This window comes from Chamaea fasciata, unplaced genomic scaffold (genome assembly GCF_029207755.1).
Source record: "Chamaea fasciata isolate MVZ Bird 193981 ecotype frontalis unplaced genomic scaffold, bChaFas1.0.hap1 SCAF_8, whole genome shotgun sequence".
NCBI lineage: Eukaryota > Metazoa > Chordata > Aves > Passeriformes > Sylviidae > Chamaea > Chamaea fasciata.
In genome coordinates, this window is record NW_027094093.1 from 19,129,573 (window position 1) to 19,148,699 (window position 19,127).

Here is a 19,127-nt window from a genome sequence, read left to right on the forward strand (position 1 = left end):
AGAATATGCCTGAATACAAAATGGGTCTAGTAGGCCATGTTACCAAATTAAGAAAAGATGGAGGGGGGAAAGGCAGAAAAATAGAGAGCACACTCATTGGCATGACAACATGTAGTTCTGTAGAAGTCATACAGCACTTAGTATTTTATATGGAATGACAAATTCAGTACAGTCCCCCAGAGAGCAGGAGAGAGACAACACTCTTGCCACAGTTCCCTGTCACTCCCAAGTGTAAACTGGCACATGGACAAGCCAAAAGCCAAAGAATGAAAATAACTGGTTTGCTGTAAGAGTTAAAATTGATTAATTATGCTTGGTTGAGACTGGCTGTTTTGGAGGGTTTCATTGCAAAGCCAGCACTAGTTTTTTTCTTTCTATAGTGTCAGACACACTCTAGCCTCCATTTCCTTCTGATATAACAAGTGCTCTTTAAATGGAGGAGTGCGTCTTTGAACTTGAATAAAAGGGTTCTTGTGCAGTGTAGGATTTAGCAGATGGGCTTAGAGAATCCAAACCTACCACTAGTCTTTTATTTTACACTAGGAAAGGCTTTGCCATTTTAAATGGCTCTGTTTGCTACATTCCCTACTAAGCACAGCAATCAGATGTTGTTCTGAGGAATCGGGCAGCTTGGCTTCCAATGACATTGATTACATGTCTCAACAGTGAGAGCATGAGAAAGAGTTGTGGGTGGAGAAGTGAAAAGGCAGTGTGAGGCATTTCAAGGAGGAGATTTGCACTCTAGCACTTGCATGTGGGTGACAATCCCTCAGAGAAACAATTTTTACTCTGAAGTGGAGCAGAGTTGAATCTTCTGTGCTCACTTCAGGTTTAATCTCCATCCCCACAAACTACCAGTGCAGCCTGTAGTTAAACGTGCTTTTACTTAAAATGAAAGGCAAATAACAGGAGTGAGAAGCTGCATCTTTAGCATGGAGCTGTGATTTCACAGAGAGAGACGCTGGCATGTTAATCCCTGGCATAAACGGGTGCAAGTCTCAATGACAATGCTAAGCCTGTTTACACATGGGCTGAGCTAAACCCAAAGATGACACACAGTGCTGTTCAAAATCATTCATTTAATCCCTTTTGAATTTTTGTGATCTAACAACCAGAGATATTTGTGTTAAGAAAAGATATGAAAAAGCTGTCATTGTTGCTGACCATGACTTTCTCTGACATCCAAATTACGGCAGTCATTATCTTATTTTAGATTAAAATGTCATCTTTTTATTCAAGAGTGAATATTAGTGAATTGACTAAATCCTCAGTGATAGTTACCAAACTCTGAAATAAGATCTGCTTTTTAAATCAGAAACAGTCTGAGCTAGCAAATACAAAGAAAGAAAAACAAAGCCATCCTGGCAGTAAGTCTACATTTTATTCTACCAAAGTTTATGAGGAATCAATATAATCAACAAGAACCTTGGGTTTAGATTCTTATTCTTTTACATGTGCTTATTTTAATAGCAAAAGAAAGCAGATGGAAAAAGAAGCTGCATAGTACACAGTCTACAAAACATGCAAGTATTATTATATCACTTAAGATATTTATCAAGCTACTAAATCACACTCTTCTTTTTGCATCAATTGCCTGGAGGCAGAGTATCAGAAACAGTAAATATTTATTTGACTTGGAAACAATGTTAGTAAAAGGCCTCAGGGTTTAATCTGAAAGAAAAAAAATCTTTGAATCTTTGACCCAAATTCCCAATGTCATTTATGTCACTTTTAGTCCAGAAGACTCTTAAAGTCTGTAGAGCTTCTTCAAGATATTGTGTAGTTGCTCACAAGTGGAATCCAAATTAATGGTGCCTGCCTTGGTTTTGGTTGCAGTAGAGTTAATTTTCATCACAGTGGCTGGTATGGTGCTATGTTTTAGGTTTGTGCTAAAAACAGTTTGGTTAAATAGAGATGCTTTTGCTATTGCTGAGCTGCACTTGCACAGTATCAAGGCCTTTTCTGCTTCTTGTACTGCTTTACCAGTGAGAAGACTGGGGCTGGGGCTGCACAAGGATATGGGAGGGGACACAGCACAGCTGACACCAACTGGCCAGAGGGATGTTACAAACCATGTAGTGTCATGCTCAGCATATAAATCTGAGGAAAACAGGAGGTGGGTTTGGAAATACAGTGTTTGTCTTCCCAAGTCACCGTTGCATGTGGTGGAGCCCTGGCTGTCCTGGAGATGGCAGAGCACCTGCTGGCCTGTGGGAGGTGGTGAATGAATACATTCTTTAGCTTTGCTTGTGTGCACAGCTTTTGCTTTACCTATTGAACTGTCCTTATTTCAACCCATGTCTTATCTTGTTTTTACTCTCATGACTCTCCTCCATTTCACCAGAGTGAAGTGAGCGAGCAGCTTGGTGGTGCTTTGTTGCTGGCTGGAGTTAATCCATGACAGAGCCTAATACTACCTGTAAAGATAAAATTACGAACATTGAAGTACAAAAATACTTTGTTCACTACTCTTACTTTGTTTAAGAGCTGAAATTCGGTTTGCTTACATGTGTTTATATTTTGTGTAGGATATTCAGAATTTTTTATTCTGCAAAATTCTGTAGTGGGTAATATGTTTTATGAAACTTAATAACCAAGTAGATAAGCTTGATTGATTAAGATATGTGATTTGTAATAAAATCCTTAAGACGTGTTTGTATTTGTTGTTTTTCTCTCAAATACTTGAGAAAGTTCCTGTGTGAAAGTATGCCTATTCTCAAACATAAAAGACCTTTGAAGTCCAAAATAACAAACTTCGTGAAGATAGAGGGAAAAAAAAGGGAAAAAAGGCTTTTTAAATGCATTGTCAGAAAGTGAAAATGCATATTTATGTTTTCCTGTTTTTGCGTTTCACAGACATTATGTTATTTCATTACCAAAAGACATTGCACAATGGTATGTCATTCTAAGGAAATATCAGTAAAGCAATATAATCTAAACTTATATTATGCTTTGGGCTTTCATTTTTTTCCAATTGTTCATTCTCCTTTTTTCTAAATTAGTCAATCAAATTAAAAAAGAAAGCAAACATGGCACTCTTTGGAAGTCACAGATAGCTGAAGGTAATGCAGGCAAATATTAGCTAAGTGTTTTTTCCAGTGGACTTTCCTTTCCTATATGAGATCAAGAATACAGCAATCTTATCTGGTGTGTTACCAGCAATTTTTTTTAGTAGAGGTATGCTATATATATTCATGTGATACTTTATATCATTTTTATATTCTTGTTTCCAGCTACACTACCCTCTGATTTATCTTAATAAAGCTTTTGGAGACTCTCAAGTGGAGTGTAAGTAAGTATTACTTAGATATTTTAAGTATACATTACGTAAGTATTACTGGTTGTATTAATAAAGTGAATAAATAAAAAGTTTAACATAAATATGCATGTGTGTCAAAGTGTAACTACATGAACAGTGACAATTTCAGGCGTCTTGGTTTTTATGCCCAGCTTATTTGATGAGATCAGCAATGAACATGCAAACTTTCCCCAGGGTAGCCTAGAGCAACCTTTTCTATCTCTCCAAGAGTTTCAGTACTCTCTCTTTTAAAAACAAAAAAAAACAAAGCAAAGACACAACAAAACAGTTATTGCCGAAGATAAGCCTAACAGGCTTAGATTATATATATACATACACGTGCATATGTATATGTGTGTGTATAAAAATAAAATGAGAACATCATCAGGCTGAGAGGTAGAGAAATGGAAACTGGCTGGCATCCAAGTAAAGGAAGATTCAGGCATGAGAAAAAAATTCTTTAAATAGGCATTTAACACAAGGTAAGAGAGAAAGGTTTTTTGCTTAGAAGTTTTTCCTTAAATAATTGGTTGTATGGAATCAGTAGTAAAAAAAAAGTTACTAAAGATCTTTCTATTCTTAATCTTGAAAAGTAAACAAGCCGTAACTTTCACGTTTGGATTTTTAAGCACTTTTATGCAAGGGGCCTGCTGGGGATCCACATTCTTCTGCAGTCAGTATGGATGCTGAGTCATCAGGAAAGCTGGCCATTTGGGTTTTGGTTTCTAAATATAGAGGTGAACATTTAAAGCCCTAATCTGCTAACAATGGACACTCGTATGCAGCGTTGGTGACATGAATGATTTCATTCTTAATAGGCTTGTATCAAACGCAAACCTGTGCTTGTATGACTTACTCCTGAAGAACTATGGTTTCTGTGACACAAAAATTAATTAAAATTTTAAAATTATTAAATGAAATATACAAGAGCAACATGTTTAAGTGTTTGATAAGCATCAGAACCCTGTCATGGTAGCTTGTGTATCTTTGCTATATGCAGAGTAGGTGGAACAAGTAGACTTCAGGGGAGGGAACATAAGAGCAATCTAAATTAAGGAAGGAAGTTTAGATTAAGCCTTAGAAGGGGTGAATTTTGTCTCTTCAACTGGGTTTTAGCTGTAGTATTAAGGGAATAAGGGGTTGGGAGTCTGCCTGGAAATTTTCAGTTTGATAATAATATCAATGAATAATATTATCAGACATTTATATTAACATCACCTTTGCAGCTGGTGTACTATACTCACTTTCAGTACATAGATTGGTATGGGTTTTTTTATTTCTGATGAAGTTCTGCATACTTGGTTTGTTTGGAAACTTTGCTAAAGTAGGACCTTTGACATTCAAAATGCTGTGACAGAATCAGAATTAAAATAGGCATTTTCACTTTTACTTTAGATAAATTTGTATAATTCAGTATTATGCAGTAGGAGCTCATTCTTTGTAAAACATGATTTTACATTGGTGGGTCAGTGTTTTATTTTGACAACATTCTGTGACTTCTGCATGGATCCTAGCTGAAGAGATGCTTGCTGTGTGTTTTGCCACCTGAAAATGTGGGCCAGGGAGGGAGAAATCCTGCCTGGCTAGCAATAATGTCAGTTTGGCTAAGCACGTACATTGCCAGCAGCGGCAGCAGCCTCTGGCAGGGCAGACCTCAGCCAGTGACACCCCTGGCTCTCTCTGCTCCAATCTGCTGCTGCGGAGCGTGTGCAGCACAGGTACCATCTCCCCATCCAGCCACCAAGGTCTTCCAGGAAAGTGAGTCCTGGAGCAGGCTGTGAGGTCCCGTGGGTATTGTTCTGGCAGGCCAGGTATGGCCCAGGGGCACTCCAGTGCCTGGCTCTGCTTTGAGTGAAGCACATGCTTCACTGTTTAGATTGCTTACAGTCCAAGTGGGCAAAACTCCTTTTAACTCTGAATTAAGGAAAGAATATCTAGTAAGTGGATGGCAGCAGAGGAAAGACTGTTTTGAGGAAAATACAGTTTTTTCATTTAAACTTTGTGTCAAACTTTCATCCTGAGTTTGCACAGTATGTTTCAAGAGCTATTTTTTGTAGGTGAAATAGCTGGGAACGGAACTCTTTAACAGGATGTAAAAAACCTGTCGCTATGTTAAGTGACAAAGCTCTGGCCATTGCATCCAACATGCAGTGCTTTTGTACGGTGGCAGTTCATGTGCAGCTGATTCAACAGCCAAAAAAGCAGCCGTTACCTTACTATAAGATGTGAGCTTCAAAATGAGACTGTGCCCTCATTTTCTGTGAGAACTTAAAACAGGCAAAGTTTGAGGTTGTAAAAGTTAGTAGGCCATGTGTGAGTTACAAAGCCACAACAAATTAGGAACTCATTAAATCTTGAAAATACTTGAATTTTATCAGTTTCCTTCCAGCTGTTGTAAGACTAAGATGATTTTACAACAAAAGGGGGTTTCTTGGCAATATTAGAGTAGCATGATGAGAAGAATCTTTTTTTTGATTGAACTAGGGCAGAGGACTCTTCTGACACATGTGCTAAAAGGTCTGGCCCTAGCCATAAACATCTTGTCTGTTGCTCTCCTGGAGTTTCTCAGCAGCATGTAGGTGGAGTCACGGTCTCTGGGCTCCAGAAGATAAATGCCTAATAGGTGACCTACAAGCGTATTTCTGCTGTCTGTAGTAGACACAAAGAAAACAAGAAAGTCCTGGTTTATTCCACTAGTAGAAAAATCAGTAAATGTTTATTATCCAGCCGATTCCCTAATGTTCTTTGAAGACTGAATCCTTCTTTCAATTATGCATGGTATGCTGAAGGTATTCATTTGGGACTTCCTTACTAGTTTCTATTATAATTTATTTTGGGTGTTGTCTTTGCACAGACTGAAAACCATGATACATCTCTTTTTCTTAATTAAACTTTTTACTGTTATTTGTCTGTTTTCTAGCTACAGCATTCCAAATACTAGTTATTGCATGTGTTCTACCATTAATATATAATGGTGAGGCCTTGATACAATTGAAAAAATACACAATACAGCTGAGATGAGACAGAGATATGGAATGAATTATTGATTGTCTAAAATATAGCCACAATTCCAGTTTGAACTCTTAACATTGTGTGACCAGTTATTATGGCTTGTTTGAACCTTATGTGAAAAAATGCCCCATGGAAAATACAAATTATTTACTGTGTTCACAAAACTGCTAGTGCTTCTTTTCCCAGTTTCACTCATCCCTGTTAATTCTGACAGTGCTGCCATGTGACTTGTGGTGAAATTAAATTCCCATAAAGAATGCAAGTTTGGGATATAAAATATACTTGTCAATTTCTCTAATGAACGTGCCTTGCCACAAAGGCAGCTTACTGGTCAGTGACTAGTATTATGCACAAATAAAGTCCCTCTTGTGAAAACACCTCTGTTATGACACTTACAGTGTAATACGGCATGTTTGCTTTCATGTGATTCTTAGGACGACCCTGTCTCAAATTTGATACAACAAATAATGTTCTGACCCTCAGGAACCAAGTATAAGTTTTGCCACAGATTTCACTTAAGACAAGATCTCATCATAAAGAAATTTCATGGTCAGATCTAGAACTACTGTGCATACTTTTTCAGGGATCTGTTGACACTTTGATGAGTGTAATATCAAGAGCTGTTGGGCTACATTTTCAGGGACATTCTTGATATTTGTGGTTTTATGTTTCCAGATAGGAAAATGTAGACTCTTTTGACAAAATGGAAAGGAAAGAAAAAATGCTGCAGTTTGAGTGTATCTGTACATTGCTCTGTTGTCAGACCTGCTTTTTAAATTAGTTTTAATTTTTTCTAAGAAATGCTTTAATAAAATACTAATATGGAATGTTCTGTTCAGCAGTCACAGAAAAGAACAGTCCAGAGTCTCTATCTGCTCAATACAGAAAAGGCCTGTAACAGAAGCAGCAGAATGACTTAATATGAAGAATTTTGAAAAAGGAAACTAAGCTATTCTGCATTCTCATTTATTAGACAGGGAGAGGGAACTGAAGAGTAACCTTTAAGGAACTCAAATTGTACCTGAATAATTTGCATTTAGAAAGGATGTTCCTTTCATGTTCAATTGGTTTATTGAATCCATGCTAGATTCCTGTAAATGCTACACAGGTTTTGCATCTCCAGTATTTTGCCTAAATGAAAGACTAACCTTTGGAATCTGGCTTGGCTATATTACATTATGCTTAGTCTAATAGAGGTGAAGAAACTCATTGAACTGAACGGCACAAATTCTCTTGGTCCTCTGGAAGCAGCTTTAACAACGATCTCACTTGGATGTTCAAAGTGACAGGAATTAACATCATTTCTATACATAGGAACACCCTTCTACTTGAAACAGCCTTCACAAATTCATGTTTCTGCAATCTACAGGGGCAGAGTGTGGTGCTGAAGGAGGAAAAGCTGAGTATACTTTTCATTCCTGTGAGAAATTAAAAAGAAGCCAAGTGCTTTGAGTGGTGAGCAAGTCTGCCTTCATTTTGATTCTAGTCTGCCATAAAGAAACTTCAAACAGTGCTTATTTTGCTGAACAAAGATATTTTGAAAATGATTGTCTTAAGGAGCTGTGGGGTAGTGTGAATGTGAACAGAGGTAATTTTATTCCTTTAGTGTACATATATGTTGACAGTAAGTTCTTCCTGCAGACAGTGGTTATAAGAAGTTTTGCCTTGGGGGTTACACAAAACACTGATCAGAAGTATAAGAGGAATCTTGCTTTGTATGTGGGACTTCTTAATAATATACCTATTTCAGTGTCCTTCTGTTTCAGCCTTTGTGTGTAGGTCTCTCAGGTATCTTGTACAGTATTTGTGGACAAGATAGTATTTAACAAGGTGCTCGAGGCTTGTAATATTTTGGAATTTGTTTGTGATTTTTATGCAAAAGCAAAACCATATTGAAATCAGACAGGAATCTAATTTGTGAATTACACTCAGGAAGTGCTTTGTGGAAAAATACCCAAATCAGTAATAGGGAATAAATATTTCAATTCTATTTAATATACTCAGCATTAGACACATCAGATTGTAAGTAGAGTTTTTGAGTTTTTTGCTAGCAGTAAGTACTTGTTTGTATTAAGGCAGGGTCATAGTTTGGTTCTCATCCTGAAAAGCAGGAAAAAGCTAATGTCTTTGTGGACTCTGCACTCACACTGTCTTTAGGGAACTTAGCAATAACAGTGCAATTGCTCTTTCAACTGGAGTCTGGGATGTCCTGAGCTATTCTGAATGTGCGTTAGCCTCAGTTATTGGCACCCTCATCCCCAGATGGAATGTTTTCTTCTACTCCTCAGCAGCATTCCTTGTCAAAAGGGCTACTCTTACCCTTTCCCACGTGATGGTAGAAGGGCTAGAGTTTGGAACAATAGTACTGAAAAGTGAAAGCTTCTAGAAAAGAGGAATCATAACTTTTTCCCAAAAAATCCCTATGTAACCTTTGCTTTCATTTGGTTGAATGCCATGACAAGAAACTATCCTATAAACAGCTCATTATTGCCAAGCACCAGTACTAAATAGCAAGAGCCATGGATAAAATAACCACCGTAATAAAGGTTGACTAAAGCCATATATGAACAAAGGCTTCTCAGACAACCTGGATATTTTGTACATGTCCCATCAGCAAAAAAGGCATGGCATGGCTGCAATCCTCGAGTTCAGTACAGCTGCTATACTGTAATTGGTTATGAACCTGTGTAAGAAGTTGTCCCACCCTGGTGAATAATCATCTCATCTCACTCATTGTTAACTCATTGCTTGCTCATGGTTGGGTCAGTGAGGGGGATATGGTAACATGCACAGCAGTAAGTTTGGCACTGAAGACTTGCAGCTAAGACAGGAGAATGCTGTGTATTCTCAGAGGTGGAGGATACAGCTCATCTGTACTCTGTTCTTTGCTCTACCTTTTCAACGAAGAATAAATTGGTGTCAATATTCTGCTCTATTTTCTCTAGGCACTCCAAGAATGAGATTTGAAGTACTTAAGAGATCTACTAAAGCTCGGAAATAAAACGCAGGACATCTAGACCAATGGATCTTTCTGCAGTAAGAGCAAAGACTCACCATGACAGTGTTTCCTTTGGAAACAGTTCAGCTGTCTCAGAAACTACAGATAAGGAACATAAGTATCCATAGTTGTGTGCATGTGTGTGTAAACCAAAATGAAAATTGACTTGCTTCTTCCCAGCTCCACACAGAACCATAGAACTACATAGATAGCAGTTCTGTTCCTTTGTGCATGCCTGAGGTGTGATCAGGAATCAATACAGAAATACATTAAAAATAGAATGGAACAAAGAAACTAATGTGCAGAAATGTCTTGCTATTTTGTTTGCCTTTAAATGTTGTTGTGGATAAATGAGTGTGTGCAGTAGTTTATACATGAGAATCTAAAAATTCAATTTGGAACAAGTTTTACAGCGTACTTCATAACTTCTTTGGATTTTTTAAAACTTTTTAATAACTTGGCATATGAATTTATGAGTGTACTGTGGTACTGTCATCAAAAAGAAGATCAAAATAGTGACTAGAATAAGTGAAAAAGAGATAGAACTGGCACAAAATCTGTATGGAACAAAGTAGTTACCTTTATTATTCAAAGTACAACTCCCGTTGGGAACTTGCGTAGGTATCATATAAATCATGATGGAATAGGTCCTCTAATGAAGGACCATTATGATGGGAAGCAGGTAGTCTCCATTTGAAATAAAAAACTAGGCACAATTATACTGGTTGTTAGCGTTTTAGCAAGCAGCTAAAAGAGCCCTGTGTGTTATTGGGCACTTACCCTTACTACCTGAAGTGGAATTGTCTGATGGAAAAATTGGGAGTGACTTTCTGTGGAAAACAATGCAAATTGTGTACAGAGTCATCTGTATGAGTCTTATGACTGATTTTTGTGTTTTAAGGTTAAGTTTCCTTGGTAATGAAAGAAGTATTTTGGCTCTTCCTGAGGTCTGTAAGCTTTATTAAGCACATGCATGATAAGAAATCAGATAACAAACTATGTCTTCTTTGCCTCCCTAGGCCCTTAAACGTTGACTGAATCCCTTCATCTGAGACAGGCGTTGCTTTCACTGCTGTTTCTATGACAGATGAATGTGAATGGTGAATCTATCTTTGGAAGGCAAAAGATGAGATGCATTGTCTTTTGCTGGTCAAGTCTGATAGACATCCTTTTTTATGTGTCAGTATTGACTCTTATAAAAGATTTTTCAAAAGTGAAAATAAGTTTTCCTGAGAGACAAAGATAAGAAATAAAGGATTAGTAACTCCTACTGTGAAATTCTAGCCCTATTTTTAATGCTAGGTTAGTAGCTGGAATTTGTGATCCTAAAGACCTGTGATTCTAATGAGAGATTTGCTCCTGATTTCAGGATGATCACACTTTTACTCCTATGGAGCAGCTGGCCTTTCCTAGGAAAGCTGATGTATGAAATACAGCCTCTGCCAGCACATCATGAATGCAACATGATAGGGAGAGGATAACAGTGAATGACATCCATAGCCAATAATAGCTGCTGTGAGCATCCTGTCAATCAGTGTATTAATGTTAGTCACCAGCTTGATTAATGACATGGAAACATTCACTCTTTCTCTGAATAGTGTCTGAGTGCCTCCTGCCAGAGCAGTGGAGATCACCTTCTGCTGAGCTGATACATATATGCAGGAATAGAGCCATTATGGGTGCTTCAGTGCATTGTGTAATAGCTTCTTCCAAATGAAGGGGGCTCTGAGACATCATTCAGTTCATACCTGCCTGTATTTGTTTGCACATGTAAAATCAGCTGACTCTCAGACCAAGGGGTGCCTTGTAGCTTTAAGCTCAGCAGTGGCTGTAGTCTGTGTTGGGGATTTTTTCTGTCACTATAGAAGAGAAAACACGACTCATACTAAAGATGGCCCCAGAGTTTCTTTGCAATGATCCTCCCTAAGAAACTTGAAGTTTCTTGATTGCAAATGGGAAAACACTTGAAGAAATGTGTGTACATAGTAGAGAGAACTTGAGAAGGCAAGAAAAAGATTTCATTGAATTATTTTCAGAAAATAAAGTGAAAAATATTTATTTATATCAAACCAGAAGGAAACAGAACAGTAGTGTGAGGGGACAGCATCCTTTTACTGTCTGAAAGCACTGGAAGTTTTACTCAAGACTGGGCAAAGTTCTGCATTGTGGTGTTAGATGTCAACATCCTGAGATACTCAGCTTGGCACAGTGAGACCACTTCATTGCCTCATTTCATGCTAGTGTGTTTCAGGCTGTGTGCTGAATATGTCCAGAACTTGGCTTTTTATTCTATGTGCAATAGATTAAATTTTCCTGTTTTGACAGGGAATATCTTTAGCAGTATTCTCTGAAATGCCTTAGGGATTCAAGCTGTCCCTTAATCAATGCTGCAGACGATGCGGGTTTGATTTTTTTTTCTCTAATATATGAACTATGACACTAGATTCATCCTGGCATACATCTGTCAGACCAGACTGAAAGCATTCAGTTCGAGCCACTTCATTACCAGCACAGGGCCAACAAATAGGGGACAATCTAAAAAAGGGGGATTGAAATATAACATAGATGAGAAATATATCTCAAAATAAGGTCATAATGGAAGATATAAATTGCACAGCAATCCAGACAGCAACAGGACATCCTCAAAGCATGCTACAGTATCTGCATACTGATACTGACTCTTACAAATATGCAACAAATACGGATTGTTTGTGAAATGAACAGCTATGGGTCAAGATGTAACATAGCAGAAAAAACAACTTTGCAAATATAAATATTTATTATTAATGGACAGTAACTGCTTCCTACTAAAATTGGCAAGAATTATAACCCAACCCCCTTAGTACTTACTGGAGAATTAGAAGGCTAATGAGAGAGTGTAGCAAAAAAACCTCGTCTGCCTTCTAGAAAAATCAGCAAAGCTACACCATAATGAAGAATACTCCAGTTTATTGAGAGCTACTGGGCTGCAGATCCACCACTAAAAATCTCCAGTGCTTGATACTGAACCAAGGAAAGAAAAATACAAAATGAAAAATCCTTCATTGGCTGAAGGACATACAGAATTCTTTCCCATCTGTATTTTTTGTGATTGTTAATACTTGTGTGAAACACTGCTGGACTGCCATATAGCAAATTACAAGCAAGAGATGAATGTTTCTGGTTTGATCTTCGAGCTTCTTTGTTAAGATGCAGGTAAGAGTTAATGTCATCTCTACATATTGTGGCATGTTTAACATCTGCTATTCCTTTCTGGGTTTGTTTGCAGTTTCAGTTCTTAACTTATGACCTTTTCTTTTTTTAATTTAGCCACTGATTACACCCCAGAACATGTGATTCATTTGAACTGCAAAATCCCTATTTCTTGTGGTACTAATAAGGATTGTGCCTTCTGAAAGCTGTAGCAGAAGAGAAAGGGAGGAGGCCTAACAGGCTTGACACTGTCTTTTGTCTGCGTTGCAGCAAGGGGAGAAGGAAAGATGTATAGGAATTGTCTTATCATCATGCACATATATACATGTACATAAGCATTTTTAGTTGTTTACCTAATCTCTTGGATGCCTTTTCAATGCCTGTCTTAACCCTTCGTTGTTGAAGTAAGCAAGGAAAAACGGTGTGACAGGCATTTAATTTTTTTCTTTCTCAGGAACAGCTAGTGTCCCTTGTGCTGAGAGGAAAATGGGACTGTGTGGAAAGCTAAATTTCAATTAACACATCAAAGGGCAGTTTGTGGTGTTTTGCCTATAGCCAGGGTTTAACAGAGTTGTGTGTTTTCCTATAGGCTCACTTATTGCATTCTTAGCTCTCCTACTTTTTTGCTCTTCCTCTGCTTCTCTGAAGGGGAGGAAAGAAAGCAGTATAATCTTGCTGAATATGGTTCTTGCTGATGGATTAGATGAACAGCTGCTGGGAACAGTCTAGGAATACAATTTGGTGAAAAAAAGAGATGAGATACAATAGAATTCCCTTATGATGCTGTTCATTCTATATGCAGTATTATACCATATTGGTGGAGAAATGGGAAGGCCTAAAACTCAATTTCACTTTGAGCTGGTTTAAAACGAAGCAATTCTACATACATTGCAGCCACAAAAACATATATTTATACACACAGACTCTTACTTTGTAGGTAGAAACTGCACAGCTGTATACATTTGATTTTTTGCATGCGTAAGAACTTAGTTTTACAGGCACAACTATTGTACTTTCTTCTCAATATTACCCAAACAGTTATGCTAATTCTTACATTATGTAGTTCATCTCTTTTCTTTGTGCTTTAAACCAGGTTGGGAAGGGGGAGAAAACTCTACATTTTGGCATGCAGGACAATCAAAAATCCAATCTAGAAAATGGAGAAGTCATTGATGTGTCAGTGTTCCTGTAATATCCTCCAGCTTACATTTTTACATTGTAAAAACCCAGCATGCAATTGTGTGCTAAGATTGGAAATTAACGCTAATCTCCTCAGTTGCCTTATGAATGTTATACACCAAGTGAAGCAATAGCATTTTGCTTTCTTGTCTTGCTACTTTAGTGAATTCTTTCACAGTTCTTTTTCACCTAGCAGAGTCTGGGAAACACACAGAGAATTAAACACACCTGTCTACAGAAATGGGAAAAAATTACATTGATCTTGGATCAGTTACCATTTAGTGTAGTTCTAATAATTCACATATTTTGAAAAGGTTGATGGTGATCTTGGTAATGTAGGACCTGCTAAAGCCTTTGGTCACACATCCCATCTGAACCAGATGTCTGTGGTTTACTGACTTGTTTCCTTTCATCCCACTCCAGGCCAGTAGTAGGAGGTGAATTCTTTTCTTGATTGGTGAGTTTAAAGCAACTGAAAACCTTCTTATGCTATGTACATTTTGTTAACTACAAGCTTGGTCTGAAAACAACCATTTTAGAGTTTTAGGCAAGTAATTTTATATAAATAATTTAAAATGTTATTCTGGAACAGAATTTTTTCCATGCTTAGAAAAATGAAAGAAGCCTTCTTGGTAGTTACGAAAAATGGCAAAAAAAAGGTGTTTTAAAAAACTAACTCTTAGAAATAATCTAAAAGTTTAATAGTAGTCATGAAAATTTCAACAGAAATGATGTTTTGGTTTCTTTAACAAGGATTGCATGAGTTCTTGGGATGGAAGTGTCACCAGATCAGCTGTAACTATAGCTTGGCACTCTGTGTGTCTGTGCATGTGCATAGCTTGATATTATCTGAGTGTCGGTAACAGTGATACCTAAAGCTGCTGTGGACAAACACAGGTTTCTGATGACAGCATCTTAAGTACAGGGGAAAAGTTCTTGTGCAGTTTATAACACCGTCATATCCCTGAGGTGCTGGCAGAGCTTCATTCACAGTTTTTCTGTGAGTTGTTTTCTGTATTTCACGTATCACTTTGCTTTCTTGATGAAAATCATTGATATTACTTTACTTTAAATAATGACATTAAGAATTAACATCATAATAACTTTTTGCACCCTGATTATTTTAAAAGAATTCAAAATCTCAATTTGACTTCTTAATGGTTGCAAAAGGTATGTTTTGGACAATCAAATTGTATTTTAAGAAATAATGTAATTAATAAAGAATAATGCTTTTTGACACATATATGTTTTAAAAATGCTAAAGCTAGTTTTCTTTACTTTTTTTTATTTTCTGAATTATTTTTTACTTCATGTAGAGGTTTGTTTTATTTCACTAAAACCTTGGCTCCCTAGTTGTAACAGTTGTACTGCTTAATCTATAGCAACCAAGTTAAATAAAACAGGTTCTTCAGTCATGAAATCATTAGAGTGTGTAGGGGAAAAAAAAAAAGGTCCAGTCTATCCCTGTTGAGGCAGGAAATGGGTAACTAGGTCATCCCTGACAGATGTTTGTATAGGCTGCTGTTAAAAACCACAAATGAAGGGGATTCCACAACCTCATAAATCTATTCCATCTAATCTAGACTTTAGGTTGAAAGGATGTTTTTGTTGTTGTTGTTTCATTTTTTTGTATCTAGGCTACTCTTCTTCGAAGCGAATTAAGCAGTTACTTGTTATAATTCAGGTGTGTACAAAGATCTGTTGACCATTACTTTCTGCATGCAACCTTTTTTGCATTTTCCACCCAGGCTTCTTTTTTTGAGGAAGCGAAGCCTCATTTCTTCAATCTTTCCTTGTCAGTCATATTCTCAAAATATCATTCTTGTTGATTTCATTTCAACTCCATCCAAATTGTTGAAATTGTTCTTGGAGTGCATTGCCCAAAATTGCACAGAATGCTCCAGCTGAGACCTCAGCGGCACTGAAGACTGCAAAATAATTAGGTCCTGCATCTCACATACTGCACACTTCCCAATACATCTTGGAATGTGAAATGCCTTTCCACAACATCATCATGTTGACCCATATTTAGTTTGAAATCCATTTGAACCTTCCTGTCCTTCTTTGCAATCCTGTTGCCTTGTTAAAGCATCATGAGGTTGTATTAATATACTGTTTTATTTTTATCAATTTCAGTCTGTCTAGTATGAGCTTATTGCAGTTGCAGCTAAGGTGGAAACCTTATCTAAATATTTTGGATTCTGATCTGCTTACCTGTGTTTGTAGCCCCCTTCTAGACTTTTTGCAAATTTTACAAGTTTACTCCTTTTTCTATTTTCCAAACTGTTCAATGAAAAATTGAATGGAATAGGATGGATGAGAAGTCCCTGAAGGATGTTACTGCAGTGCCATCCTACTCTGTCAGAAAACTGCTAAATACTTTTTGGGAGAAATACTTCACTACTTGGGTGGCAACTCTTACTTGACTTTGTCTACACCATTTTTTGTATTGCAGGCAAAATTAGAGAGGACTCAACTAAAGGCTTTGTTAAAGTATGGACAACACATTTACTGCTTCCTTCTTATTCAATAGACCTGCTGCCCTTTCTAGGTAGGAAACTGGAGAGGTTTGTCACAATAATGATCCTAAGATTACATTTTAAAGCCTTACTACCTAATTGTTTTCTATCATATTGTTCTCTTCATGCCTATACACCAACTGCCTAATCACCTGCGATAGTATCTCTCAGAGATGGGTGGTTATTTATGAGAGGCCAATGGCATTTTTTTTCCTAAGGTAGTGTTTTCATAATTTCTAGTCTTCTTGGACCTCTCTTGCACTTCATGAATTCTCAAAAAAACCCAAACCAAAATAAAACCCCCCTCCAGAACACTCTCCCCCTGCTCCCATTCCAAAGATTATTTTATCTTTTAAGTGCTCCAGGGTAATTTTTAGCACGTTTCCCTATGGAAACACAGTTAATACAATCCCACATATGACCAGTCAGGCCACACCATGCCTTCTGAACTTGTTGCTTACTCTCCAACGGAACTGGACCAAGTAGTTGTGGTCTCAGAAATACCACATTTCTACAGATTTTGTGAAAATAACAAGGTAAATAGAGAGCCTTCCATGGCAACAAGGAATTCAGTGTAAATGAAACCCTGATATCAGTCATTGGAAAACTCACAGAAGAATGTTACGAATATTCCAGCCATAAATTTCAGTCATCATTTTTGCTCTGGGCTAATGCAATCAGGAAACACAAGGCTACAGGGAGGCTGGCTTTATCCACAGCTTTCTGAACTACATGTTTAAGTCAGAAGGATTGGAAACTGGCATTTCTTAATATTGCTTAACACATTCCTTCCCTTTTCTGGTCTGTATGTTTTAGACTTTAGTTAAAATTAATTGCTTTCCATGTCTGACAATAAGATATTTTGTAGGCACATAGGCAAATAAGCATTGAATATTTCAGAATTCTTTGTGTCACATTATTTGCTAACTTTTACTTAGACACTGGATTTGAACTTTTCTTTGTCTCCCTTAGTCTGTGTGTGTGTAACCTTCTATTGGCTCTTAGGTCCTTTCCTAGATAAACTCGTATAATCTCTTAGCCTTTGGCCTTTGTTCCTTCTGTGAGTTTACCATTCTTTTACACTCATTTTTAGTCATTGGTTCTTGTCTTCGCTGTTATGCGTGATTCCTTCCTGTTTTTCAGTTAACCAAATAGCTCCTGATGAAGCCTTGCTGCCCTCTCAGTGCTTACTTTACATCAGGGGAGTTTGCTGTTGTGCCTTTAACACACTTCTTTCAGTAATTGTTGGCTCTCCTATGCTCTTATTTCCTTATGAATTTCTTCCAAAAGATCTACCCACCCATTCATTCCGTAAGCCAAGAAAAATCCACTTTTGGAAAGCCATACTCTTTCTGTCACTCTATGCTTTCTTTGGCATCATTAATTTTATTGTTTTGTGATCAGTTTCATATTTGTATCTTCCACCTTTGTCTCATTAGGAAGCATTAACTGGTGAGCTAAATATGCAAAGCAGCCTTTCCTCTCTTATCTCCTCAACTGTCTGGAATCTCAGTACCCTGAAGGAAAGGTTGTTCCAAATCTGCTGACTATGGGGCTGTTACCTTTTTTCTGGAGGTGTGCTTGGGCAGAACAAGGGATAGGACACTGAGCTGAGCGGATGTCAGAACAGTCGGAGCAAAGCAGCTGCCCTATTCCCAGCACAGGAGGCATTGCAGAATGATGCAGCAGACCAGCTCATCTGGAGCTGGAAGGGAGCAGAGGCAGAGAATCTGTAATTAGAATACTGTTCTTTTAGTATCTAATATTTAATCCTCTGTCAGGCTTATTGTTGGTGGTTTGTGGCCAAAATTTGAAGGCCTTATTCAACAATTACAAAAAAAACCCGAGACCAACAACCCTAAACTGGTAAGACTTTTGCTTGAAAAAAGCATCAAGACATGCCCCATTGCTATTGGAAACCACATACAGACATGGCTCTCTGCAAACACTGTCTGTCTCTAATGGCTTAAAATCAAAGGCAACAAAATAAGCTCCAGGCAAGATTGATACTTCAGGAAAGAAGATATAAGGTGTAAAGAGTGAGACAGAACTGTGAAAGATGTTTGGAAAAGCATGAGCTTAAAAAAATATGGAGAGGAAGCCTGACAGATAAGAGGGGCCTGTTTACCTGAGAGCAGCATTGTGAAAGGAATAGTCTGAGTGTAGAAAAAAAATTGCAGGGAAGAGAAGACAAGTAGATTGCAAGGGACATGGGAAGAAAAGTAATATAATAAAATGAAAACAGACAGATGGGGAGAAAGAAAGTGAATGTAGCATCCATCAAGTTTTTTAAAATTATTATTTCTTTGCCAGGGAACATTTAAAACCAAATTATTTTTTATTAAAATGACATAAACAAGAAGATTGTGAAACTGTCCTTGATTCTGACTGGAATGTAGCTAATAATCAAAGCAGCTAGAGCTGGAGTCAAAAGGAACATTTATATGGCAAAACAACCCCCCAAATTCCATTTAATTTTCGTGTTTGATTTGACAGGAAGCTGTTTTGCAGGCTTCTTGGAGACTTGGAACAAAAGTCATTATAGCAGAGGTGGATCACTGGATCTGACTAATGGTGATGATATTAAAGGTATAATAAATGCAGTTTATGACAATTACATAAATGATAAAAATAGATCTGTGTTTACACAGTGTTTGTGTTGAGTTCTTAAATGTAGGCTTAATGTGATAACATTGTTTTCATTTTAGCTTCTCTGCGTCTTGATAAGCTGCTAGGGAAGATATTTTTGCTAATATATTATTTATGCATGTTTTTGTTACCTTGCAACTCAGAGCTGCCAGCAAGTGCCAGATTAAAAAAATTGTAAAGCATGTAGTGCAGTATATGGCTTAAGGATACAGCTCTAATTCAGTGAGCCTCAAAATTGATTTAATCGAGTTCAAAATAACTTTTCCTATGAAAGTGTTAT